General features: G+C 43.3%; 1 long non-coding RNA gene across 1 annotated transcript in view; it reads right to left on the bottom strand.

The window, feature by feature from the left end:
• Positions 1-12,272: 12,272 nt before the first annotated feature.
• LOC148683454 (uncharacterized) overlaps positions 12,273-27,815 on the bottom strand; it is a 35,837-nt gene continuing 20,294 nt past the window's right edge. The window contains exon 2 of the long non-coding RNA XR_015947308.1: positions 12,273-12,554. This is a non-coding gene — a long non-coding RNA (uncharacterized LOC148683454). The remainder of the gene's footprint in view (positions 12,555-27,815) is intronic.

Here is a 27,815-nt window from a genome sequence, read left to right as displayed (position 1 = left end):
TCGCTCCAGTTCCCTTCCTTCCCTCCCCTCTTTTTAATTAATAAATTTATCCGTTTAGTAGTTTTTCAAATTATAATTTTACAATCACATATCCAACATGCAACTTAAAAACAAGATTCCAGAGAATCTCCTGGATTTCCCCCCCTCCCCTTTGTGGGTCCTATCAATCATTTCCTCCTGCATCTTTTATCATCATCCAAATCTTTTACATCTCCAAAATTCGCCATTAAACGACAAGTGTCATTTGTCGCTGCAGTTTCCTACGGTAGGCAGTTCACGAAATCTAGGTGGAATGAAACCTTGAGTAGAAGCCAGGTTAAAATAACACACACGAGCAAGCCGACCGCAGCGATCATTGCTGGCCGTGGTCGTGATCCACACAATGGATCCGGCTGTAGCGCCTTAATTGCGCAAAGCGCGGCGGGGCACCCCATGGACTCATCCACAAAGTCAGCCATTCATTCTTTGATTGGTACAGTATGTCACTTTCTCTCTCTCTTCCTCTCTCTCTCTCTCTCTCACACACTGCATCATTCTGAAAGCAGTTTACAACGCAGATAAAACGGGGGGGGAGCACTTCCAACGAACACCGCAGAAGCAATTTTTTAATAAGTTAGCGAAACAAGAAAACAAACAAACAAACAAACAAACAAACAAAAACAACAACAACAACAACAACAACAACAACAACAACAACAACAATTTATACCCCTGGGTTTCCCCAACTACTCTGGGTGGCTTCCAACAGAACATTAAAATACAATAATCTATTAATCTACCAAACATTAAAAGCTTCCCTAACCAGGGCTGCCTTCAGATGTCTTCTAAAAGTCAGATAGTTGTTTTTCTCTTTGACATCTGATGGGAGGGCATTCCACAGGGCGGGCGGCACCACCACCAAGAAGGCCCTCTGCCTGGTTCCCTGTAACTTGGCTTCTCGCAGTGAGGGAACCGCCAGAAGGCCCTTGGCGCTGGATGTCAGTGTCTGGGCAGAACAATGGGGGTGGAGACGCTCCTTCAGGTATACTGGGCTGAGGCCGTTTAGGGCTTGAAAGGTCAGCATCAACACTCTGATTTTGCTAGGAAATGTACTGGGAGCCAATGTAGGTACATAACAACATGGCAAAACTTTAGCAAATATAAGAACAGAAGAAGAAAAAACCCAGCATATTCCAATGCTATAAATATAGCAAGATTATATGCAGCATCCGATAGCAAAAATAACAAGGGAGCTGAGAACAAGGTGCTGAGAAGGCCAAGGATTGGGACCCCAGCCGTAGGGACCACCTGCATATTTCTGCATTGCACAAGGGGTTGGCCTACATGACCCCAGAGGCAGGGCCATCTTTGGAATATGCATCGTGGGGTGCAAAGATCTTTCCAGCCCCCTCAGATTTAGTTTAAAGGTAAAGGTAAAGGGACCCCTGACTGTTAGGTCCAGTCGCGGATGACTCTGGGGTTGCGGCACTCATCTCGCTTTATTGGCCAAGGGAGCCGGTGTACAGTTTCCAGGTCATGTGGCCAACAGGAGTAAGCCGCTTCTAGCAAAAGCAGAGCAGTGCACGGAAACGCCGTTTACCTTCCCGCCAGAGTGGTACCTATTTATCTACTTGCACTTTGACGTGCTTTCGAACTGCTAGGTTGGCAGGAGCAGGGACTGAGCAATGGGAGCTCACCACGTCATGGGGATTCGAACCCCCGACCTTCTGATTGGCAAGCCCAAGAGGCTCAGTGGTTTAACTCACAGCGCCACCCAAGTCCAAATTTAGTTTAGCCTCCCCCAAATCAAGTTTTATTGAGCTTTTTTTGGGGGGGGATGGCCCACCTGTAACAATGACGCACCGGGAAAAAATGCTTTTGTTTCCTCACTTGTCCATAATATTAGATGCTACGGAGTAACAGAGCGACAGAGGAGGGGGGCGGGGACTTTCGCTCCATTGCTTTTCACAGCCACTGATCAAGAGGGTCTGGCAGGGCCGTCTTATCCGGCACCATGGTGCAAAGATCCCTCTGGTTTTTAGGGAGCTGATACCACACACATTATCTCTGCTTTGGAAAAGAAAACAGGAAACAACAAATTGTTTTTGTTGCTCATTTATTATCATTGCACTTATTATTAAGTATATAACAACACCACATTGTTTTGCTTTTTCTTGTTTTTTGCAGATTTAAGACAAATTATCTTACCGGTATTATGTAAACCTTGTTTTTAACATTGTTGATTCCTTTTTAAATTCACAATACCTGCGTTATTCATGTAAAATAGAATACTTTTCCCTCTCATTCTAAGGTTCTCCTAACACCTTAATCCTTTGCTTTAATAAGGGAGACTCTAAAACAATGTGCGAACATACTTTAAATGTATTTTAAAATTTCAAATCCATCACATCAAGCCAGCTCTCAAAATTTAGGGAACTTCACTCATGCTTTTTTAAAATTCCAAGCATGCTCACAAATCAGTTAACATTATGAAAAGTAGCAATACATTCGACTAACTTCAAAAAAATTCCATTTTCTGGTTGAAACAAAGTTTGAGTATTTCCTCTCAATGCTAAATTTTGAGACGGCAAAAAAATTAGCACAATTACTCTCTCTAAAACAGCCGTCCACCTTTTCTTCTCACGTTCCATTCCGGCTTGATTTATAAAATCTACAGTTTTCCATTTCGATCTCTTCTTTTTTAGACGGACAACAGATGACCTGCACTCTTTTCATGTATTTCGCTACTTCTAGATAAATGCTCCCAGTTTTTGAAACCTGTCTTATCACTAAAAGTAGTGACATTATCATTGAAAAGTTTACAATAGAAGCAGAATACTGAATTGCTAGATTTGGTGTTCAAAAGCCAGTCTCTATTAACAGTTTCATTGTTCTTTAACTTTTTGGTGTAATACGGTAAGTATCTGAAAATGACCTATTTTTACCATCGTTGGGATAGGCATATATTTTTTTATTTGAACTGGCCCTTGGTCTATCAAAAACAATCTTTAACTTGTCTGGGACAATTTGAGGCCACAAAGAAGGATCCACTGCATTTTCATGAAACGTCACTTCCAGGGGAGTCTCAGATGTCGAGGGAGATTCAGCTGGAAGTGCAGAAGTAGAGGCTTCTTCAATACACGCGGTATGTTCTAAAAATCTCTTGAAGGTCTTTCTTCTTCATCCACGGTTGCAGAAGATGTACCTGTTAAAACAGAAATAGCATGGGTTAATACACATAAATTAAAATACAGTGGTACCTCGGTTTATGAACATAATTGGTTCCGGAAGTCTGTTCATAAACTGAAGCGTTCATAAACTGAAGCGAACTTTCCCATTGAAAGTAATGGAAAGTGAATTAATCCGTTCCAAATGGGTCTGAGGCGTTCGTAAACCGAAAGTTCGTAAACCGAGGTGTTCATAAACTGAGGTTCCACTGTAGTGGCTCAGAGAGCAATAGACCTCATGAGCACTTTGTAGGTTCAAATCCAAACTTGTGAAAAACAATGATTTAAGGTCGGCTGTTGTGCCATGTACGTCACACAACAGTTGCTCTAAATGGGCTGCAATGCCAGTACCTTCCTAAAATCCACCCATAAAAGTAATTTTTTGGAAACTTGCTATTTAATACTTACACCTATTTTCGAGATTTGCGTAAATTCTCTCAGTTGGTCAAAATATAAACATTTAATAATAAATGTATGCAAATAAGATACGTGGATAAAGTAAGTAGCTCACTTACTATGTCGAAAAAAATTCCAATTGGAGTTGTCAACTTCTTTATATTTTCTTCTTTCTCAAGTTTTCTCTTTCTGTTTTTGGAACCTGAAAGATTCTTTTTACCATCGGCCATCTGCAGAAATTAATAATAAAAAATGATAAACATGAAGGTGACGCATGAATAAATAAATATTGGCTGGCCAAGGCTTATGCCTCACTTAACTCCACATTCGGATGGACTCCGCTGTGCTCGGATCCTTCCCATACACACTGTCAACTCTCAGTCCTGGACTCGGGTGTGCAGAACCCGGCACAGCAAGAGAGCCTGAGGCGGCTTAGCAAGCCCGAGTGCCTCGTTGACTGGGCACCGCACTCTGGAAAATCAGCTAAAAAAATATGTATTTATACTTTATTTATTTCAATGAAACTGCAGTATATTCCAAAAGCAGGGACAATCAATCCACCAAAACTTAAAACATTGCACTTTAAAGTCTTAAACCGAAATTAAATTTAATTAAGGAAATGAAAACCAAAATAGCCTGGATCAGGGGTCAGCAAACTTTGTCAGCCGTGGGCCAGTCCACTGTCCCTCAGACCATGTAGTGGGCCAGACTATTTTTTTTGGGGGGGGGGAAATGAATGAATTCCTATGCCCCACAAATAACCCAGAGATGCATTTTAAATAAAAGGACATATTCTACTCATGTAAAAACATGCTGATTCCCGGACAATCCGCAGGCCAGATTGAGAAGGCGATTGGGCCGCATCCAGCCCAAGGGCCTTAGGTTGCCTACCCCTGGCCTGGAATAATGAAATGCAAGTGGAAGCACCCCTCTACTCCAAATCCACCCCACGATATCAAATAGCACAACCCAAATGGCCCCATGTTGACAAGAACCAGAAATTTTTTTTATTAAACGCACTACACAGAGGAAAACAACACCGTGCTGCTAGCAACCAAACAAAATCAATTAAATGACCATCCAAAAAATTAATATACCGTAAATTAAATGCAAAACACTGTTTTAAACAAAATATGACCTTATTCCCTTATGAGGTACCCAAGAGCCCGTAGAGAGTCCTTATGTAGGTTCCCTATTGGTAGGAGAAAATAACAGAGGCCAACCAGAGAATATTGAGAAGCAAAGCAGCTGGTAAGTCTGATCTTTATTAACTGTTGCAACAGGGTGCTCCCCACCCAGGCAGGAGAAAGGAGGAGGACCCAGAACAAAGGTGTGCCTGCCCTTATATAGACATTTAAATTGCCCACCCTGGAGTCCAAGACCACCCCCAGAAACCTCATACATAGATCCCAGAAGGGGTGTAGCCCAAGACCACCCCCAGATACATCATACCTCGCTCGCAGCCGCTGAACAGGAGCAGCAGCAGTTCCCAGCAACGCCCAACGCGCCACTCAGCCAAGCGATAAAGACGGGCCTGGGGACTGGTATATAGTAGGTATACATTTGGCGCCCGGGTGCCTCGCACCCCTTGCACCCCCAGGTAAAGATGGCCCTACCCAGAGGTCCCTTCCAATTCTAGGATTCTCAGTTTCACTTTAATCCTAGAAACATCACTCCCATGATGTTGCTCACTATCTCCCTGGGGCAGCAGCTTCCAAAGGCGGAGTGGGGTAAGCTGGAAACGCCCCTCCAGGATGGACTGCAGCCCATAATGACAATAATAAACAGTTTACAGTTATACCAAAATTTAAATAGCTGCCAACCCCACTTAAACATTTAGCCAACACCAACCCGACAAAACCAAAACCAAAATTAGAAGCACTTAAAACATTTCAGCCAGTTGCCCCAACCCAAGAGTTGTTCCAGCAATGTCCCTCTGGCCTCCCAGGAGTCTCTTTTAGCTGCTGGGGGGGGGAGAGTGAGCCCCGCCCCCTAGGCCAGGTGGAAAGGACCTTGCAGCAGGGAGCAGGTCTTCCTTCTAGCACTCACAGCAGCAGCAAATTGTGATCGTTATGGAATTCTTTTGAGTAGTAGTAATAGCAAGTGTGTGTGGATGCAGTGCAAATGCTTAAAAACACAAGGCGCAAGGCTAAAGTTGGTTCCTGGTAGGTGGGAATCATAGCTCTGTGAAGAATAAACTAGAGTTCCCAGGATTCTTTGGTAGAAGCAATGTCCTTTAAACATATGGCATAGATGTGGCCTAAGTTTTGGGACATCCCAAATGTAGCGTCCAGGCCATTGGGAGACTATGAGATGTATTGTGTTGCCATGCCCCCTGTACCTGTGGGCTTTCACACAAACACTGCTACCCCTGGGATGCTCACCTAAAATGGCATCAGGCCTAATGCTTCATTTTACATTAGTCCCTGTCTTGTGAGCTGGGCTCATGCCAAGGGGTGGCAAGACATCTACAAATGAATAAAAGACTGCAGGTTTGAACCTCTACCCCTCTCTAAACAACAACAACAACAACAACAACAACAACATATTATTATTACCCTGCCCAACTGGCTGGGTTTCCCCAGCCTCTCTAGGCAGCTCCCAACAGAATATTAAAAACACGATAAAACATCAAACATTAAAAACTTCCCTAAACAGGGCTGCCTTCAGATGTCTTCTAAAAGTCAGATATTGTTGGTTTCCTTGACATCTGATGGAAGGGTGTTCCACAGGGTGGGTGCCACCACCAAGAAGGCCCTCTGCCTGGTTCCCTGTAACCTCACTTCTCACAGGGAGGGAAATGGCAGAAGGCCCTCGGAGCTGGACCTCAGTGTCCGGGCAGGACGATGGGGGTAGAGACGCTCCTTCAGGTATACTGGACTGAGGCTGTTTAGGGCTTTCAAGGTCAGCACCAACGCTTTGAATTGTGCTCGGAAACGTACTGGGAGCCAATGTAGGTCTTTCAAGACCAGTGTTATATGGTCTTGGCAGCTGCTGCTCCTAGTCACAAGACTAGCTGCCGCATTCTGGATTAATTATAGGATGAAATCCTACAGGGTGGTTTGAACAGAATCCTCTCCTGCCCTTGATGGTTTCCCCAAATGCGTCCAAAGGGTCTCCCATCTGTTCAGAGAAGATTTATTTTATTTTTTGGGGTGGGAGGCCCACAGAGGACGAAGGAAAGGGAAGTCGCATTGCAGAAGCAGAATTCTGTCCTGCTCATGGACAGACACAATTTGACCCCGCAAATAGATACATGTATAGATTACAAATGAGATGGGCCAGACCCTCTCGGTGGTTTCAATTTCAGCCTTGTCTAAGAGGCTTCCCTGACAGCTGATGCTTGCCTTGGAGATAGCATTCCATTTGCACACCTCTTCCTCAAAAGGACGGACTCAAAATGCACCCCCAAATCACTAAGGTACTTCCAGACAAGTCATAAAGTTGAGAGGCTTCCTCCCTGTGGACAGTATTATTTACAATGCTGTGTAAATTAACGCGAATGATTATCCTGCAGGTGGCAGCACATTCCCATGTTACCAGGCTTCTAAACAAAAGCCCAGCCACTGTTTGCCATAAAATTTGTTCGCTGCATCTTAGCTTGCATATTAGTCAATACTATCTCCTTCCCCAAATAAATAAAAAATGTAAAAAAATCCTTTCTTTTCCCAGCATCTATAATGCTGTAATGTTAAGTCTTCTATACTTTTCTGGGATATGTAAGATTTGTATTTTGACAGTAAGGAACCAGATGTAACTACTTTACCTTTTTAAAAGTAAACTGCTTTACTTTCTTTCCTCTATATGGCTACAGCATGTAGGTCAGGCATCCCCAAACTTCGGCCCTCCAGATGTTTTGGACTACAATTCCCATCACCCCTGACCACTGGTCCTGTTAGCTAGGGATCATGGGAGTTGTAGACCAAAACATTTGGAGGGCCGCAGTTTGGGGATGCCTGATGTAGGATAATATCTGCCCTTGACTTCTAGCCTGCTGCCCTTTAAAATGACATTCTGCATTAAATGATCCTGTGCATATTGCTTTGAAGTAAGTTCCAGTGTCTCATTTTCAGGTAAGTTTCCCAGGTGCTACAGCTTCAGAATCTGACTGGGGAATTAAGATCCCTTGGACATGGCAGAACCTATGGTTGCAATCTGTACACACCACACTTAACTCAGGACTGCAATCCCTCAAGGGCCGCCTCTTCCCATATGAACCTAAATGGACCCTGAGATCATCTTCTCAGGCCCTTCTTCATGTGCCCCCTCCTCAAGAGGTCCAGCAGGTCTGGCAACGCAAGAACGGGGCCTTCTCTGTAGTGGCTCCCTGTCTGTGGAATGCTCTCCCCAGGGAAGTTCGCTTGGCACCTTCATTATACATCTTTAGGCGCCAGGCAAAAACATTCCTTTTTAACCAGGCCTTTGGTTGATCTCATTGACATCCAACACCCTTTTAGAATGTGGTTTTTTAAAATTAGGTTATTGTTTTTGGTTTGATTTTATATGTTGTGGTCTTCTTTGTGAACCGCCCTGAGACCTCCAGGTATAGGGTGGTGTATAAATTGAATTAATGATGATGATGATGATGATGAAGACAATAACAACAACAACAACAACAACAACAACAACTTCACACAATTAAAGATAGGAGGACTTACATCTGAGTAAACACACATAGGTTTAAGCTAAGAGGAAACTCATCTCAGTAAAATCTAGATGCTTTCTTTATACCGGGGGAGAATGTGGCAAAAGGGAGATTTTCTCCGAGCTAATATGAGAGAGGGCATATCTAAAACAGAGCCAATGTGGCGTTGCGTTTAGAGTGTGCGCTTTGAATGTGGTTCTACAGGCATTTATGACCATTTTATTTTTATTGTACTTTTGTGATTTCAACTATGTCCCATCCCCCGCCCCCCATTTTTGTATTGTTGGTTCATTGATGATTAATAGAATAATAATAATAATAATAATAGAATAATAGAATAATTTATTATTATTGGCCAAGTACATTTTCCAACATACTTGCAATTTGTTTCGGCTACATTGCAATGTAAACCTACACACACTGTTCCACTCACAATACAAATAAGCAAAGAAACCCACCCATAATTGACCTCCCCTTCAGCTACACAACTACAAATTTAACAATTTAATGGCACAAGGGGAAAAACTGTTCCTGTGCCTGGCCGGTTTTGTATATGAAGACCTGTAGCGATGTCCAGATGGGAGTAAATCTAGCAGATGATGACCGGGATGTAAAGGATCTGCTGCTCTCTTCTTAACTCTGGTAGCATAGATTGTCTCTGTTGTAGGCAAGCTAGCACCAATTACCGTTTTTGCAATTCTTGTAGCTCGTTGGAGCCTTTTCTTGTCTGTCTTGGAGGCTGTAACATACCAAGCAGTAATAGAATTACAGAGAACAGTTTCAATGATGCTTCTGTAAAATTGGATCAACACTTCCTGGGGCAATTTAAATTTCCTGCTCCAGATTGGAGGATGGGAAGAACAGGACAAAAATGAATTATGTAAATAAATATGGGTGAAATAAAATAGGTGCACTAAGAGAACCACCAGGAAGGAAACCGAATCTATTTTTTGGGTGAATATTCAAAAATTATCTTAGGTAGATAATTGAGATTAACTAAGAATAACATACATGTGATGTAAAAATGATTCTATGGGCAAACTGGCATTCTAATATAGATTAGTTCTTCAGCAAACTCCTATAAGGAACTTCAATCTCAGCTTTCAGAATTGCGGTTGCTCAATTCCCCCCCCCCCAGACAGTTGCATTTTATAGCTTTACTCAGCACTTTGTCGCAACCTGGATTTCTCATGAGCTGCAAATTGGCAGTTTAAACTACTGACATAGCAGAATTTGCTCAGATGATGACTATATAGCCCCAGATAGATTGTTATGAGATTAACAGAGATAATCTTTTTCTTAAAAAATTTTTTTTTGTAGATTTACAATATCACAAGCCCTGTAAAGAGAAGACATATGCTTGGAACCTGAGGGTGAAATTCATTGATCAGAATAATAATAATAACAACATGCTAAATGCTAGAATACATATATATTATAGAAAACGATAGGGAAAACTGCAAATTATTCCTAGATCTGGCAAACATTGTATATCATTCCAGTGTTTATAAATGATATTTGTGAAATCTATTCAGTGCCAGGAACACATTTCCAATGTTAAATATTACTGTAGGTTGGAATTTGTAAAGTCTGTTCTCTGGCAAATGTGCTGGGAAGTTAAAGGATCATATAAAGGAACTGCGAGCGGAGAGATTTCACCAGGCAAGGCCTTTTTCCACCTGCCTTGCTCCACCCTCCAGTTTCTGCTTCTCAATTTGTACTATATGATTTTTGTTATATTATTATTTTTATGCTCTGTGGCTTGCCGTTGTTTTATTGATTGCAGTTTAGAAATTATTTATTGTAATTGTTAAGAGTGGATTTCTGTTTAATTTTTATTGTTGTTGTTGGTTAGTCATTTAGTCGTGTCTGACTCTTCATGACCCCATATACGCTGATATTATTATTCTATACTATTCTAATGATTGTCGAATGTTACTTTATTTGATGTAGGTTGCTTATTTTAAAGCTATGTTTTATTATCACATTTTTAGATTGTTATAAGGCAGGGGTGGCCAAACTTTTTTCAAAGAGGGCCAGATTGGATGAAGTGGACATGGGTGAGATTGAATGAAGTGGACATGGGTGAGGGCCGACCAAAGTTGCTGAGCTTTTTTAAGCTTTTGGGGGGATTTAACCCCAGGAAATAAACTGCCACAGGAGCTGGATTAAACCAGCCAGTGGGCCGGATTAGGCCCCCAAAACGGACACGGGACATGCCTGTTATAAGGTGTACCTTCTTTGCTTCTTTACCTTGTAAACCGCTTTGGGTATTGTAAGATAGAAAGATGGTATACAAATTAAAAGTGATGATGATGATGATGATGATGATGATGATGAAGGTGATGAAAACGTCTTATTGGATATTTGCCATTCAGGACATTAGGGGTGGTATTCAACTAGATATTTGTACGAATGCAAGAATTAGCACCAGCACAGCAAGGCTTTCAGTCTCTCTCCTTTTTTGCAAATACAGTATTCCAGTCTGTCCCCAATTCTGCTCTGGAGGGTTGTGGGAAAACCCATAGAAAATATTTAGGGGGCATTCAGGGGGAGAAGGGAAGAACATCCTGTTCCAGGACATTCTCCCCAGTGCTTGGTTGACTACAACTAACACAGACCCTCCAAGTGTCCCTATCTTGGACAGTCCCAGATTTACAGAAGCCGTCCTGGTTTCTGATTTGATCCCAGAATGCCCTGCTTTTCCTTGTTGTTGTTTAGTCGTTTAGTCGTGTCCGACCCTTCGTGACCCCATGGACCATAGCACGCCAGGCACTCCTGTCTTGCACTGCCTCCCGCAGTTTGGTCAAACTCATGTTCGTAGCTTCGAGAACACTGTCCAACCATCTCGTCCTCTGTCGTCCCCTTCTCCTAGTGCCCTCCATCTTTCCCAACATCAAGGTCTTTTCCAAGGATTCTTCTCTTCTCATGAGGTGGCCAAAGTATTGGAGCCTCAGCTTCAGGACCTGTCCTTCCAGTGAGCACTCAGGGCTGATTTCCTTCAGAATGGATAGGTTTGATCTTCTTGCAGTCCATGGGACTCTCAAGAGTCTCCTCCAGCACCATAATTCAAATTATGAATTATGGTGCTTTTCCTTAGGACACCCCTATTTTCTTTTCTTTTTTTTAAAGACTTTATTTTGATTCTTCCAAATAATACAAAAATTATAGGAGAAAAAAAAGATAACACAAACAAAAAGAAATACAAAGGAAACCACAGAATACAAAGGAAAAAGTAAAGAACAAAGGAAAACACAAAATCATACACAAAAGAATATTTCATAACACTATAATTGATATAAATCAGAAAAATACAAACCAAAACATTACAATCAATACAATAAACATATAAATTAAAAATTCACCCCATTTTCATCAGTCATGGAGTTACGCATTCCTTGAGCCAAGGAGATACAACCTGAAGACAGCCCTGTATAGGGAAGTTTCTGAATGTTGGAGTTATGCCACCCCCAAGTTAAGGAGATAAGTAACTATGCAACCTCTGTACAGGGAGCTTTTTCTTTTCTTTAAAAAAAGAGAGTTGAATGTTTTATTAGATTATTTATTAATGTTTTACTCTATCAGATAGGCAGGGTACCTTGGGTTGTGGACCCGATCTGTTCCGGGAGGGTGCCGTTCGCACCCCGAAAAGTCTGCAACCCAAGCGGCGCTTTTGAAACCAGGCTCTACCTTGGCCTCCAGAAAGTATGCCCTGATCCTTCAGCTGGTACTGGTTCTTGTTGACGTGACGTCTGGAAGCAAATCCCTTGCGGTCCCGTCTCCCTCCCTTTTCTCATCCATAAAGCGATGAGGATAATAACAGCATGTACCTAGATTTCAAAAGCATGCGGATTACCCAGTCAGGTGTTCCCCAGACTCTTTGAAGATGAAAAGAGCCAGATATATTATTATTAATATTATTATTATTATTTATTGTCATAACCAAATCAAAAGATAGTGGGGAGATGTAATTGTACTGAGCATCACGGTGGAATGCTTGCATGAGCGTTAGTTCAAAGCAAGAATGCACACATTAAAATTTTTATTTTATGAGAGGTGAGGAGAGACAAACCAATGCCACAATGACTTGAACACTTGTTCTTGCCGTTTCCAGTTTCATCGACTCCCCTGCGTAGCGGCTCTTTAAAAATTCTTTCTACTCTCTACTTAAATTAACGCAAGTATTTCTATAGCTCCAGTTCATTGGTTGGTTGCTTGGCGTCCATCCATCTTCGGAGACAATGGAGGAGGGCCTCTTTGGAGTTGAAGTCAACCTTCCGTTCATAGAATGTAACATGGCAGAATATCTGCAATAAAAATATAATAATAATGCAAGCAATTCAAAGGACTGGGGCGATCAAAAAATGTAAACAGTTGCAGAAGTCTGTGTACATAAAAAGTACTTTACAAAGATGTCTGGAAGTCAAAAGAGAAGATGCACCCCCAAATCTCTGCTGGAAGAGTTTGTTTGTTTGTTTGTTTACTTCATTGCATTTTTAAAACAAATACAAAAAAGAAACACCCAGATAACAATAAAATAAAATAAAAAATACACAGATAAAATAAAGATATAAAAAGAAATTAAAAAGACAAAACAAAGAATCTGTCAAATACTGTATACAAAGTTATTCAAAGGATACAAACACTAATTTGAATATTCTATACACTAGGTTCTCAGAAAGAGGTGCATTTTCCTTCCTTCCTTCCTTCCTTCCTTCCTTCCTTCCTTCCTTCCTTCCTTCCTTCCTTCCTTCCTTCCTTCCTTCCTTCCTTCCTTCCTTTACAATCACTATCTTTCTGCTCTGGAAATCTAGTTTGAATCCCTGCTATATTACTTGACTTCTCTCTATCTCTTTGCGGCGCTCTCTCTCTTCTCCTCTCTCTCTCTCTCTCTCTCTCTCTCTCTCTCTCTCTCTCTCTCTCTCTCTCTCTCTCTCTGTGATTTACATAAAATGGTGCAAAATTTCTACTTGAAGTTGCAATAAATAGTCTTCCAGACGCATAGACATAATTAATTATCAAAATATAGATAAAATCAAGTGTTTTTTTAAAAAAAATTTATGTGCATAATAAAATTTTCACGTTTCAGCTTGCCTAAACCAAAAAGATTTCAGCAGGCATCAAAAGCAGTACAAAGAAGGCGCCGGTCTAATGGTAGCAGGCAGGAAGTTGCAGAGAATAGATGCTGCCACCCTAAAAGATCGGTTTCTCTCAAGTGCAGAGAGTATATTATTTGGCCCTTGTAAAAGTGCCAGTCCTTAATGCTGCTAACGTAAAAGTATTGTTTCTGATTCATATGATCCTTTTTTGTTTGTTGAATAGGCTACAAGCCCGCCAGGAAAGCCAAACACCACCCTGAGCAAAGAACAAGGCAAAAATGAAAAAATCATTATCTCCTCCAGAGGAACCCTGCAAGGCAGTGTAATAACCCCAACCCCAACCTGCTGAGTCATGACTTTCTTCCTTGCTTTGAGGTTCATTGCGCTTACGTTCTGCCTCAGTCCTGCTGGCCAGCAGCAGCCAGCAGGTAGCAGATTCGAAGCCAAGATTCCACCCTGCCATTGTCCCTGCCTGCCCTCCCTGCTCTGGCCAGGAAACAATCTAGCCTCACAATCTAGCTGGACGGGAGAATCCAACTTTCCTATGCAAGGTCCAAACTCAAGTTGCCATCTTCCTCTGTGACTAGCGATGGATGAATGCGTCAATTTCTGCTTCTCTCAGTTTCTTGTTTTCCCCACTCTTAACCAGCGCTGGATTTATGTATAAGCTAAACAAGCTACAGCTTAGGGCCCCACTCCCTTGGGGGACCCCAAAAAAATTAAAGGAAAAAAACCACTGGATGTACATTTTCAAAATATAAGATAAAAAATGAATAAAATAAAACTTACATCCAGCAACAGTGTTTTGTGTTGCGTAGGCTCCTATGATGTAAGTAATGGGTCCCGCCTGCTAGCCTGCTCCCTAAAATATCACTGCTTTCCTCCTTTCTATATATACCGGTAGGGTGCCAACATTCTGCATGGACTGGTTGCATGGCAACATGGGCAAATGGCTTGAGATCCCTATTAGGTCCATAAATGACCATCTAGCACAGGCATCCCCAAACTGCGGCCCTCCAGATGTTTTGGCCTACAACTCCCATGATCCCTAGCTAAGAGGACCAGTGGTCAGGGATGATGGGAATTGTAGTCCAAAACATCTGGAGGGCCGAAGTTTGGGGATGCCTGATCTAGCATATATTCAACACAAAAAAACAGCTACAATTTGTCATTGACAAAGGACAGCTGGACAGATAAAGGGCCCCATTACCTTCAGGAGCTGAGGGCCTCATCCAAACTAAATCTGGCCCTGCTCTTAATGTTCAGTTTTCTACAGTAAAGCTTTGGAACCCATTCTCGCTCACTTATTTCTACATGAGGTCCAGATCAGGGATTCCGCTGATCAACTCTAGCATGGGATCCACTGGGACCTCAGCTGGAGTGACTGGCCTCACAAGACAGCAATCATCCAATGTCCTCCAGCCCATATTCTAGCCCCTAGCTGTGGCAGAGATGTGGACAAGACCGTGGCCTTGCCACCCCATAATGCCCCACCCATAGGTAGGTTTGGATGGGCTCCTAACTGTTTGGCTAACACTCCTCTATCTAGTTTATTCAAGTTTTAGTATTCAGAAAAACTTAGTATATACATTATAAAAAGCAAACACTAGGTCAGGCATCCCCCCAACTTTGGCCCTCCAGATGTTTTGGACTACAATTCCCATCATCCCTGACCACTGGTCCTCTTAGCTAGGGATCATGGGAGTTGTAGGCCAAAACATCTGGAGGGCCGCAGTTTGGGGGTGCCTGCCCTAGGTTGTATCCAGTGCTAACCCTTACTTAGAGTTGACCCATTAAAATTAATGGACATCCACCTGTATTCCCTTTGCAATACATTTCTGTGCTGTATGGTTTGCAAAACATTCTCAGAGAAAACACACCTCTTCGCGAGCCTGTAACAGGCTGCAGGTAGGAAGCAGCAGCCGAAAATACAGAGCGGAGCTAAAAAAAGAAACATTTATTTTTTTGTCAGAGACAATGAAAAGACCTTGTGAGCATAAAGAGAGGTTGCTCTCTCTCTCCTCCTTATTCAAACCGTCCTTAATCTCCCCTCCTGCAGTGGGCTTTTCTCACAGGCTACTTTTCTGCAGGTATTTAGGTCAGCCACTGAGTACAGAAATTGACCAAAAGCCCATTGACTCATCGGGATTGTTTAAAAAAAGTACCTGAAATGAAGAAGCTGGTAGGGATACAAAACAGTCATGACTGAACTGAGCTGTTGGGCAGCCATAAATAGGTCAGAGGAAGATTGTCTCCCAACTTTTAGCTGTAACTCCAAGTTGTTACTCTTTACTTTTTGGAAAGAGTTTTCAAACTAATACTTCTTAGGCTAGGACTGCCAGCTCGTCCCTTTTCTTTCCCCCCAGTCTTCAGCATAGCTGCCAAGTCTCCCGTTTTCCCCGGGAAATCCCCGTTTTTCCAGCTGTTCCTAGCTGAAAAAACTGATTTTTTTGTTTCCCCCCGGTTTATTCTGGCGCGACGGCCATTTTGGAACTGGGCGGAGCATGCTCAGAAGCGACTTTTGATGCAGCTCTGCCCAGTTCCAAAATGGTTGTAGTGCGACTTCTGGCACGGTGGCCATTTTGGAACTGGACAAAGCAGCATCAAAAGTCACTTCTGAGCATGCTCCGCCCAGTTCCAAAATGGCGGCAGCGCTACTTCCGGTCTGCTATTTCTGGCCCGGTCCCTTATTTCTCTGACAGCAACTTGGCAGGTATGCTTCAGTTGTGGGTCTGCAGCTGCAGCTTGTTCTGTATCACTAGATGATGGTAATGTTTGTGCCCATGCAGAGGTGCCAGGCTTCTCCCCAGATATCTTGGGGGGGGGATGCGCGCAATGAGCGTTGGTGCACACATGTCACCAGCCTGCTTTCCTAGGCCCCTCATCAGCCTGCTTTCCTAAATGTCGCTATTCCTGACATAATATGCAGATTCTAACTCTGATTTGCATTTTGTCCTTGGGTGTCCCAGTTCTAAAATTTGTACACAGCATTAACAACAACAACAACAACAACAACAACAACAACAACAACAACAACAACAACAACAGTGCAATCCTATACTGTATGTGTTGATTCAGAAGCAAGCCCCACTGCCTTTGGTGGGACTTTATACTAGCTATGTGTGTACAGGATCACAGCCTGAATTCTTTTAACCTCCGCTGATTTGGCCCAGTTTGTCAAATCGAGCCATGCAGGATGGAGAAGACTGAGGGACAATCAAGAAGTTGCCAAGCCTGGCTTCTGCTTAAAACATTTTATTATTTATTTCAATATTATACCAGGGAGCTCAAGGTGGCCTATAAGGTTCTCCCTGACCCCCTTTCACACACAACAGGGGTAGGTGAGGCTAAGAGACTGTGACTGGTCCCAGTTCACCCAGTGAGCTCCATTGCTGACTGGGGATTTGAACCCCGATCTCCCAGGTCTTAGTCCGATGCACTAACAACTACTACAGCATCCGGCACACGAATGAAAATGGGTGGCACAAGCACCACTTCAACAGTGCAAAGTCAGCATTAAAAGGAGGGGAAGGTAAAGGTAAAGGGACCCCTGACCATTAGGTCCAGTCGTGACCGACTCTGGGGTTGCGCGCTCATCTCGCATTATTGGCCGAGGGAGCCGGCGTATAGCTTCCAGGTCATGTGGCCAGCACGACAAAGCCGCTTCTGGCAAACCAGAGCAGCACATGGAAACGCCGTTTACCTTCCCGCTGTAGCGGTTCCTATTTATCTACTTGCATTTTGACGTGCTTCCGAACTGCTAGGTTGGCAGGAACTGGGACCAAGCAATGGGAGCTCACCCCGTCACAGGGATTCGAACCGCCGACCTTCTGATCAGCAAGCCCTAGGCTCAGTGGTTTAACCCACAGTGCCATCTGGGTCCCAAAAAAGGAGGGAAAGTTTCCACCCATAAAGGAATATGGGCAGTGCAAAACTTCAGTCGTGGGAAAGGTCCAAGCTTTTGTGCAACTGAGCAGTGACTTAATTTGGGTTGAAATACTGTGCAATCCTCTCCTTGTATGCTCAGCAATAAAGTCATGCTGTGTTTAATGGGTCTTACCTCTTTGGAAAATGCCTTCAGTATTGCAGCCTAAATATTCGTGGCAGATGACATGCAATACTAGATACCTCAATCTGCATTTCCTGTCTTTTGTTACTATTGTATCGCTGGCTTCACGTTATGTAATCCAATCTTTGCTTTGGCAAATCGTTTGCCTTTGTAAAAAAAAGAAACGTGGGCAGATTGGTGCTCTGAGACGTTCAGGTGTACCTGAAGAATTCTTCCCTCTGGCAGCTCTTTCAACAAATCGGTTTACCTAATCTGACCTGATCCATACCTTTTGTTGCACATGGAAGAGAGCTACTTTCTGCCTCTCTGGGCTTTAGATGTGGAATTGATACCTTGTTTAGAAATGGGGGTTTGTAGCTAAGTGGAAGCAACAATAGAGCAAAGCAAATGGAATGTGTTGCAGTAGCAAATTTAGATAAAATGTGTGACTGCGGGGGGGGGGTATGGGAATGTTAGGGATGTGGATTAGGATATATTATTAGATAGATCCTATCCAAGCTTGTGTTAGCAAGCTTCCAATATTAGCAGAGTGACATTCCCCTTTTGTGCGCAGCAAAGCATGTGCGTTAGATTCGCTAGAATCTCTATAACAATATTACACTTTATAGTTCAATATTACACTTCCTGGCAAAGGTCCCCTTTGTCCCTCTTAAAAGAAATACACAACACAGTGTTTATAAAATAAGATAGAGTTTACTTACAGTTTCATCCTGAGTTACAGCATAATCTCAGAAAGGCAGGCTTGCTTAGAAAAGTTACAAGTATATATATATCTAGAGACTACTTAGTAAAGTAAGACTCCATTTGGTCTCACTCTTGGCTGCAGGCCTAGAGTGAGAACCATGCTAACTAGAGATTCTCTGGAGATGTGTCCTCATCGAGGGAGGAAGTAGCTAAGAGAGAGAGTGATTGCAGGCTAGGGCTTTTGTCTAATCCAACTCATTTGCATGTCTGAGGGAACAGGAACTGACCTGTAGTCAGGTGTCCCTCCAGGTGAGTTCCTGTTAGTGGACACTCTAGGAACTGTTGTGACTTGTCTGCCCCAGTGTTCCATCCCACAGGGGGGGGATAACCATAAGAAAAAGATCTGCACTGGTTTGCAAACTGCAGGGTGGGGGAATTTTGGGCAGTGGTAATGGTGAAAACCTGCGTCACCTGCTGGAGCTTTTATTTTGTATAAGGTAAAGGTAAAGGGACCCCTGACCATTAGGTCCAGTCGTGACCGACTCTGGGGTTGCGGCGCTCATCTCGCATTATTGGCCGAGGGAGCCGGCGTATAGCTTCCAGGTTATGTGGCCAGCATGACAAAGCTGCTTCTGGCAAACCAGAGCAGCACATGGAAACGCCGTTTACCTTCCCACTGTAGCGGTTCCTATTTATCTACTTTCATTTTGACGTGCTTTCGAACTGCTAGGTTGGCAGGAGCTGGGACCAAGCAACGGGAGCTCACCCCGTCACAGGGATTCGAACCGCCGACCTTCTGATCAGCAAGCCCTAGGCTCAGTGGTTTAGCCCACAGCGCCACCTGGGTCCCTTTGTATACGGTAGCAGTGTGATAAAAGTGTCTCTAGCTGGGATACAATTTAGAAAGCATTTATTTATTTTATTTGTGGCACTTTTATGCACACAGGGCATCAAGGAGCTCAGGGTGGCATACCTAAATCACAAAAGAGAGCCAAGTGTGGTGCAGTGTTTGACTAGGAGACCAGGGTTCAAATCCCGACTCAGCCATGAAACTCACAGGCTCTGGAAACTTGCTGGTGCATTTTAAAATAGTGAGATCTGGGTAGTGTGCACATATTTGAACATTAGGATCTTGAAAGCTTTTTTTAAAAAAAACAGTTTCTGTAATTCTGATGAGGGGACTATTACAGAAACTCTTTGTCTCTAAAGGCTAAATTCTAAGGAAAAAGCTTACCTCTCCTGTTTATAGAAAGAACCTTAGAGGGTTGTGAGTGACCTAAGCTTTGGAACATAGCTCAGAAGTTTTGTCTGCAGCTTAAAGCAACCTCTTCAGCTTCTACATGCTGCCAAATTATTGTTACGAAACACACAAAATGTTTCGGTGTTAAATTCTCTTAGAGCAGGGGTATGCAAACTTTTTTCAAAGAGGGCCAGATTTGATGAAGTGAACATGTGTGGGGGCCGGCCGAAGTTGTTGAGCTTCTTCTTCTTCTTCTTCTTCTTCTTCTTCTTCTTCTTCTTCTTCTTCTTCTTCTTCTTCTTCTTCTTCTTCTTCTTCTTCTTCTTCTTCTTCTTCTTTTACAATTTTAGCCCAAAGTTGTTGAGTTCATTTTAGGATTGAGGTTTACCCCAAAGTGAGATTTCAGCCCATGATTAACTTGAGTTCTATTGATTTCAGTGGGTCTACTCCAGTGCTATTTTTATAGAAAAAGAGGTGCTGGTTGTTATTCTGACTGGTGTGTAATTGGAATTTGTTTTTAGAAAGCAGAGTTAAAGTAAATTATCAAATAACCAATTCTAGCATGGGGGGGGGGGCGCGCAACAAAATAATATAATTTGGCACCTGAACAATTGCCATTATTAATTGTATTCTAATTTGGTGTCAACAATGAGGCTTTTATTGGGTTATTGTAACTGAAAAGTAATAAAAATTATTATACAAAAAAGAAAAATAGGTGCTGGAACTCACCATGAATGCCTCCCTTGTTCTCTTATACAGTCATACCTCAGGTTAAGTACACTTCAGGTTGAGTACTTTCAAGTTAAGTACTCTGTGGACCCGTCTGGAACGGATTAATCCACTTTCCATTACTTTCAATGGGAAAGTTCGCTTCAGTTTAAGTACGCTTCAGGTTAAGTACGGACTTCTGGAACCAATTAAATAATTAACCTGAGGTACCACTGTACTGGCAACGGCACCCACTTGAGTTCTGGTAAGTTCTGGCTGAAAAAAAGCCCTGGTCTACTCTAAGTAGGAAACAGGCATGAATGCCCAACTCGATATTTTTGCATGTTTCATACAGGCTTTGCCTGCCATGATAACTTCATGCTGCTTTTTTCTTGCAGATTTTTGAACATGGCAATGTTAAGAAACATGCCTTATAAAATGAACTTCAAGCAATTCAGTCAGAGTTTGTACTGACCAAAGTTAGCTTTTTAGACTGAAAGATTGTATCGTGCTAATGCCACCTTCCCCAAACTGGTGCTGTCCTTGAAGTTTTGGACTCCACCTCTCACCTGCCACAGAGAGCAGGTCTAATGGTCAGGTATGTTGGGAGTTGTAGTCAGGGCCTGCCCTAGGTGCAGGCTGGGTGGCGCGGGGCACCACGGCGCCGGCCTGCCAGGGGGGCACCGCGAGCTGCGCCCGCCCGCTGGCCGGCCGGTCCGCCGTGCAGCTGCGCCCACGGCAACCGCGCTGTGCCTGCCCGCCCGCCGCACAGCAGTGCCTGTGGCAGCTGCGCTGCGCGCTGCGCCCACCCGCCCACCGCGCTGGGAAACGGGGCGGGAGGGCGCCGGAGGGATCCGCCGCACCACGGTGCCAGGGGCGCTTAAGACAGCCCTGGTTGTAGTTCAAAACACCTGGATGGTACCAGGCTGGGAGGGCTGAACTAGTAAAGACAAGCTGAGTATTATCATCACAAGCAAACACTTCCAACCAGCTACAATAATGAAAATCTGAATTCAGACTGCAAATTTGCACGCAAACTTGCACACACATGCAAAACACACAAAGACACAGGGGGAGGCAGTGGAGTTAGTCAGGACAGACTCCTTGAGCACCTGTAAGCTTTTATAAGTGCTTGAGTCAGGTGCTTGCAAAGGTTCACCTCTTCGGGGGCTAAACACTGCGATGCTCATGCACCTCTGGTTCTCTGAACATCTATGAAAAACAACTTCACTTGTTCAGATGGGACTACCTACCGTATGTAGTTGGGATGACCAACATGGTACCCTCTATCATCTCTGACCATTGACCACACTACGTGGGCCAATAATATCTGAAGAATCACAAGTTCCCCAGTCATGCCTTAGATCAGGCATGGCCAAACTTGGCCCTCCAGATGTTTTGGGACTACAACTCCCATCATCCCTCTCTCACAGGACCAGTGGACAGGGATGATGGGAATTGTAGTCCCCAAACATCAGGGGGGAAATGAGTTTGGCCATGCCTGCCTTAGACGCCCAACATAATTTATGAATAAGCCCTCTAAAGATTTAAAGAAAAGCAGAAGGATGGGGGCATCTCCAGGAGTAATAGCATTATAAACAAGGAAACAGCAACAGGGAGACAGGAGAGCTTGGGAGAGAAGGGGAAAAAATCTGATGCTGCTGTCTCCACCCGTCCCTTGGGGAAACTGAAAATTAAAATTTCAGCACCTGGAGTCACGTATTTCCTAAAATGGATAGACAATTTTCAAATTTGGCTTCTCCAAAAGGGCCTCAGGTGACCCAAAGAAGGATATGCAAAACCATGCACTTCAGAAACAGTTTAGGAAGGAAAACAGACAGCAAAACCTTTCCAGAAAGGATTACAAAATGAAAAGACAACGCACCTCCACAAATGCCATTCATCACAGTGGGGCTTGCGGGACAGCCTGCCAAAATCAGGGACTATTATCTGACAAAGGCCTCGTGTGAGTTCCTGGTTCCCAGGTCCTGTCCTTATTCGCCACCGAAAGTATGAAACAGTTTCATTAATGGAAACCTTCATGCTTTTGCACTCCGTAGCATCCATCTCCAAGACCAAGCAATGGTCCCCTTCAACCTGCAAGAATCCTATAAATCATCAAGATACCAATGCTGTATCTCATCCAAAAGGAAGCAAAAGGAATCATGGAATCATGCATGGCTTGGAGATTGGGGTGTCTTTATGACACATGGCTCACCAATATATGCACCCATTTGCCCTCTGACAACAAGCCATTTCCTTCATTATCTAAATAGCCCATTACCTCATCAGGAAGTTATTCCTGGAATTGAATCCATGTTGGATGCAGGAATTAGAAGGGGACTCAAGAGCCGGCCTACCTCCCCCAGACTTGTAACACTCCACCCCATCCCCTGCAGAAGAAGACATCCGTCCCCAGCAGAACACAGCTTCCCTGCAGAAAAATAACAGACACAATAGGAAAGGTTTTGCAAAAAGACAATAAAACACAATTACACTTTTAACCCAACAGTAACAGCTTATTCCTGAAGGAGCATCTCCACCTCCATCATTCTGCCCGGACACTGAGGTCCAGCGCTGAGGGCCTTCTGGCGGTTCCTTCATTGCAAGAAGCAAGGTTACAGGGAACCAGGCAGAGAGCCTTCTCGGTAGTGGCGCCCGCCCTGTGGAACGCCCTCCCACCAGATGACAAAGAGAAAAAACAACTACCAGACTTTTAGAGGACATCTGAAGGCAGCCCTGTTTAGGGAAGCTTTTAATGTTTAATAGATTATTGTATTTTAATATTTCTGTTGGAAGCCGCCCAGAGTGGCTGGGGAAACCCAGCCAGATGGGCGAGGTATAAATAATAAAAATAATTATTATTATTACTACTATTATTATTACTACTACTACTACTTTCAGGCAAGCTTCCAGTCCATTTTTAGGAACACTTTCTCCTCCATTATTTGGTTTTTGTTTTTGTTTTGGTCTGCAGTGTTTGGTTGCAGAACTGCATTGCAAAATTCAGAGAAGTGTGAATATCGAAGGAGAGTTGTGCTTTGGTTTAAGTATTGTTTCAGAAAGTGTGAATCAGGTTGATCCACATGAAAAGTCAAACCAAACAGAATTTCTCCCTCATCCCTAGAATGGGCTCAGTGAGGTTGGGTTAGGGCCAGGTGTGTATAACCTCCCATACTGTCTCCCGTGATCATACCTTCCAATCCGTCCCTATAGCATGCAAAGCCATTGTGAAGATCCTTGTGTGTGGTGATGATGATAATAATAAAGCCATTCAGGAATCTACTAGAACCCAGTCAGCATAAACCAAACGATTGTAGCGGCAGCATTTTGTGCCGGGAGAGATTTGTTATTTTATATTACATGTTTTGATTTATAGGTGGTGTTCGGCTTTACCTAAATATCTAGTTATTCAGCAGCTGGTATGAGTCAGCCGGATAGGGGATTAGTGTTGAGTTTTTTTTAAAAAAAAATGTGGTAAAATATGCTTTAATCATGAGCTACAATAGGAGAACAAGTTTGGTCACATCAAGTAATTTTGGTTCTCTGAACACTGCTTCGAAGTGCATCATCGCTCCTAGATTCCCGAAATGCAATAGTCTGACACAATTCAGCACAGAAGACTGATTGCAGAAGGCTGAAATGGGCCTTGACAGATGAGACATGGAATCATTAGTGGTTTGAAAATGCATGTTCCATCATTCATCTTCATTTGGTTTGGATGCCTATCTTGAGCCACCGGCCTACCTCCTTTTCTTGACTGGCAGGCGAACATCGTGTTCTGTTCAACTGCTAGGTCAGTGGCTCAAACATTCCTCAATCTCTTGGGAATGTTCTCCATATTGGAGCCTTCACCAACCTGGTCGCTTCTGATTAAGATGTTGGACAAGGACATTAGAGACCTCAAAAAAGACTGGGATCCATTTATATTATAATAAATAAATTTTTTTAAAAATGGTCCAGTAGCTCCTTAGAGACCAACTAAAGTTCATCATAGGTATGAGCTTTCGTTGGCATGCACACTTCTTCAGATACACTGAAACAGAAGTCACCAGACCCTTATGTATAGTCAGAGGGTGGGGTCTCTAAGGTGCTACTGGACAATTTTATTTTATTTATTTATTTATTTCGGCTGCGTCAAACCAACACGGCTACCTAACTGAATCTAGATTTATGTTATACTTACAGAAAAACTATAAAGAAATGGACTCGCTAGCAGGGTTTGACTTTGTTGTTGTTTAGTCGTTTAGTTGTGTCCGACTCTTCGTGACCCCGTGGACCATAGCACGCCAGGCACTCCTGTCTTGCACTGCCTCCCGCAGTTTGGTCAAACTCATGTTCGTAGCTTCAAGAACACTGTCCAACCATCTCGTCCTCTGTTGTCCCCTTCTCCTAGTGCCCTCAATCTTTCCCAACATCAGGGTCTTTTCCAGGGAGTCTTCTCTTCTCATGAGGTGGCCAAAGTATTGGAGCCTCAGCTTCAGGATCTGTCCTTCCAGGGAGCACTCAGGGCTGATTTCCTTCAGAATGGATAGGTTTGATCTTCTTGCAGTCCATGGGACTCTCAAGAGTCTCCTCCAGCACCATAATTCAAAAGCATCAATTCTTCGGCAATCAGCCTTCTTCATGGTCCAGCTCTTCCATACATCACTACTGGGAAAACCATAGGGTTTGACTAAGCATTTCATAGCTGCCAAGTTATCCCTTTTTTAAAGGGATTTTCCCTTATGCTGAATAGGCTTCCTCGCGAGAAAAGGGAAAACTTGGCAGCTATGAAGCATTTACAATTAACAATGTAGAAACTAAGAGGTAAAAATGGGAAAATAAGAAAGTGTAAGAGGCAATATGAAAACAGGTATGGTATAAAAATGTTAAGAATATAATAATATTTAAATTAATTACTGCAATATTAAGGTAAAGGAAAACATGCAGGGGAAGCAAAGATTTAAGAACCAGAAAAGAAAGTTGAGGTAAGTCACGGGGTGGGTGTGTGGAGGGTTGGGGAATTATATGGTATTTTGTGTTTGAGATAATGTTGATTGTGACTGATAAAACTAAAATTTAATTAAAAGTATTTTTTTAATATAAAAAAAATATGTTGGAGACTAGCCTACCTGTTCTGCTGACTACAGAAGTGACTTACACATGTGGGGGACAGGATGAAACCTGATGGTTGATGATAGCTGCAAGTGGCAATGCAGCTTCCATATAAAGAGATGATTGAGAAGCCATCGTTTGCACTAAAACCTTGTGTTGGTTTTAAAGTGGAATAGCAAAGCATAGGCATTCCTTTAAGAATCTCTGCTCCCTGAATTTTGGAGCAAAGTGAACTGGATCCGTAAAATAAGAAGCCATAGAGCCATAGAACTGCCGAGCTGGAAGGGAGCTCCAATGTAGGAGAGCCCACCACCCTCCGTAGTGTAATTAACTGACAGATAACACAAGATATTAATTGAAGCAATGAGTTTCTAAAATGGTACTAAACTAAAATTGGTATCTGATTTTCACCGTAACACACATTTTAATTTTCTTCAATTTAATTAGGACACCTGACTCTCACAAATATGGGGGAAATGGATTTATCATCAAAACTGATCACCTATATTGGTGATCATTTCTATCGGTTAACCTCACTTCTAACTGCTATCTCTCCCCCCCTCCTGATATAATTTCTCTCCCTCACCAGCCCTTTATCTACACGTCTCAAAACGTCCTGGCTCTTGATCTGAAATCAAGAGCAAAGTAGTTTCCTCCGCCCCCTTGTAATAAGTGATCGTGCAAGGAAGCTCTGGTTCTCCAAACAGGCCTCACATTCCAGCGTGAAACCCTAAACAGAAGGGCGGAGGAGAAAGGCAAAAGTCACAAAGAAGCAACAAGAGATAAAAAAGTGAAGGCAGCAGAACCCAAATTCACTTCCTGCCAGGAGGGCATTCCACAGCTGTGGCTCTGCAACCCCAGAAAAACCATATTGCATGGGTAGGCAAATTAAGGCCCGGATCCGGCCCAATCGCCTTCTCAATCCGGCCCGTGGACGGTCCAGGAATCAGCGTGTTTTTTACATGAGTAGAATGTGTGCTTTTATTTAAAAATGCATCTCTGGGTTATTTGTGGGGCATAGAAATTTGTTCATCCCCTCCCCCCCCAAAAAAAATAGTCCGGCCCCCCACAAGGTCTGAGGGACAGTGGACTGGCCCCCTGCTGAAAAAGTTTGCTGACCCCTGCCATCTTGCATACAAAGCTGAGAGCTGGTGGCTGGTCTGAGGAAGGAAGAGAGCAAAAGCTGTGGTCAGTCAAGTGAAAACGAGCTTAAAATGTGAAACTGCACATGCTCAGAGTATTTTTATTTTGGTTTATTAAGGATGGCAATGTGTCACTGTTGTTGTTGTTGTTGTTTGACTTATGCTGTGAGTTGTGAAACTCTACAGAGCATGTGTGTGTAGTCCACAAAAGCTGATGCCATGATATATTTGTTTCTGCAGTGTGTTTCCATTTCCCCACAACTATGCCCACATTGTGCCCTAAGCCTGTAAGATCTCCTGCGTAACGAAAGCTCTTGAGCCAGCCCCAGTAGCATGTAGGCAATAGCTTGTGAATAACAAACGTGGCAGATACAGTGAAAATGAATGGCATGTGGGTATGTATGTGTTTAGGGCGGCAGATCGGTGGGAGAATCATAGAATCATAGAATAGAATCATAGAATCATAGAGTTGGAAGAGACCACAAGGGCCATCCAGTCCAACCCCCTGCCAAGCAGGAAACACCATCAAAGCATTCTTGACATATGGCTGTCAAGCCTCTGCTTAAAGACCTCCAAAGAAGGAGACTCCACCACACTCCTTGGGAGCAAATTCCACTGCCAAACAGCTCTTACTGTCAGGAAGTTCTTCCTAATGTTTAGGTGGAATCTTCTTTCTTGAAGTTTGAATCCAAGAAAGAAGATTCCACCTAAACATTAGGAAGAACTTCCTGACAGTAAGAGCTGTTCTGCAGTGGAGTACAGCATCCCCATCGCAGATCGGTGGTACAGCATCTCCATCGCATGGAGAAAGGTCCCGGGTTCAAGTTTCAGCACCTCTAGGCAGGGCTGGGAATGTTTCCCATCTGAAATGCTGGAGAGCTGCTGCCAGTCAGCATAAAAGAACTGGGCTAAAGGCACCAATGATCTGACTTGGTGTAAGGCAGCTTCCAAAACGCTGAGAGACAGGGAAAGAAGGCATGGGAAGAAATGGTGGCAAATAAGCATAGAAGATAACTAATACTGTGTACTGGAAGAAGCAAAGATCGCCAGTGTCGAAGCAATGATTCTTCAACATCAACTTCGTTGGACCGGTCATGTTGTGCGGATGCCTGATGGTCGTCTTCCAAAGCAACTACTCTATTCCAAACTTCAAAATGGAAAGCGAAATTCTGGTGGTCAACAAAAGAGGTCTAAAGACTGTCTCAAGGTAAATTTTTGAAATGTAGTATAAACACCAACAATTGGGAAACACTGGCCTGCGAGCGCTCCAGTTGGAGAACAGCCTTGACCAAAGGTGTCCTGCACTTTGAAGACACTCGAACTCAGGACGCAAGGGAGAAATGTGCTAAGAGGAAGGCACGCTTGGCAAAACCAGACTGTGATCAACTCCTGCCTGGAAACCAATGTCCCCACTGTGGAAGGTCGCGTGGATCCAGAACTGGCCTCCACAGTCACTTACGGGCTCATTGTTAAAACCATGTTTATGGAAGACAATCTTACTCGGCTATGAGTGATCACCAAAGAGGAAG

This window comes from Zootoca vivipara, chromosome 15 (assembly GCF_965207765.1).
Source record: "Zootoca vivipara chromosome 15, rZooViv2.hap1.1, whole genome shotgun sequence".
Lineage (NCBI taxonomy): Eukaryota > Metazoa > Chordata > Lepidosauria > Squamata > Lacertidae > Zootoca > Zootoca vivipara.
The sequence above is the reverse complement of the archived record's forward strand: the minus strand, read 5'-3'. Positions and strand labels throughout refer to the sequence as shown.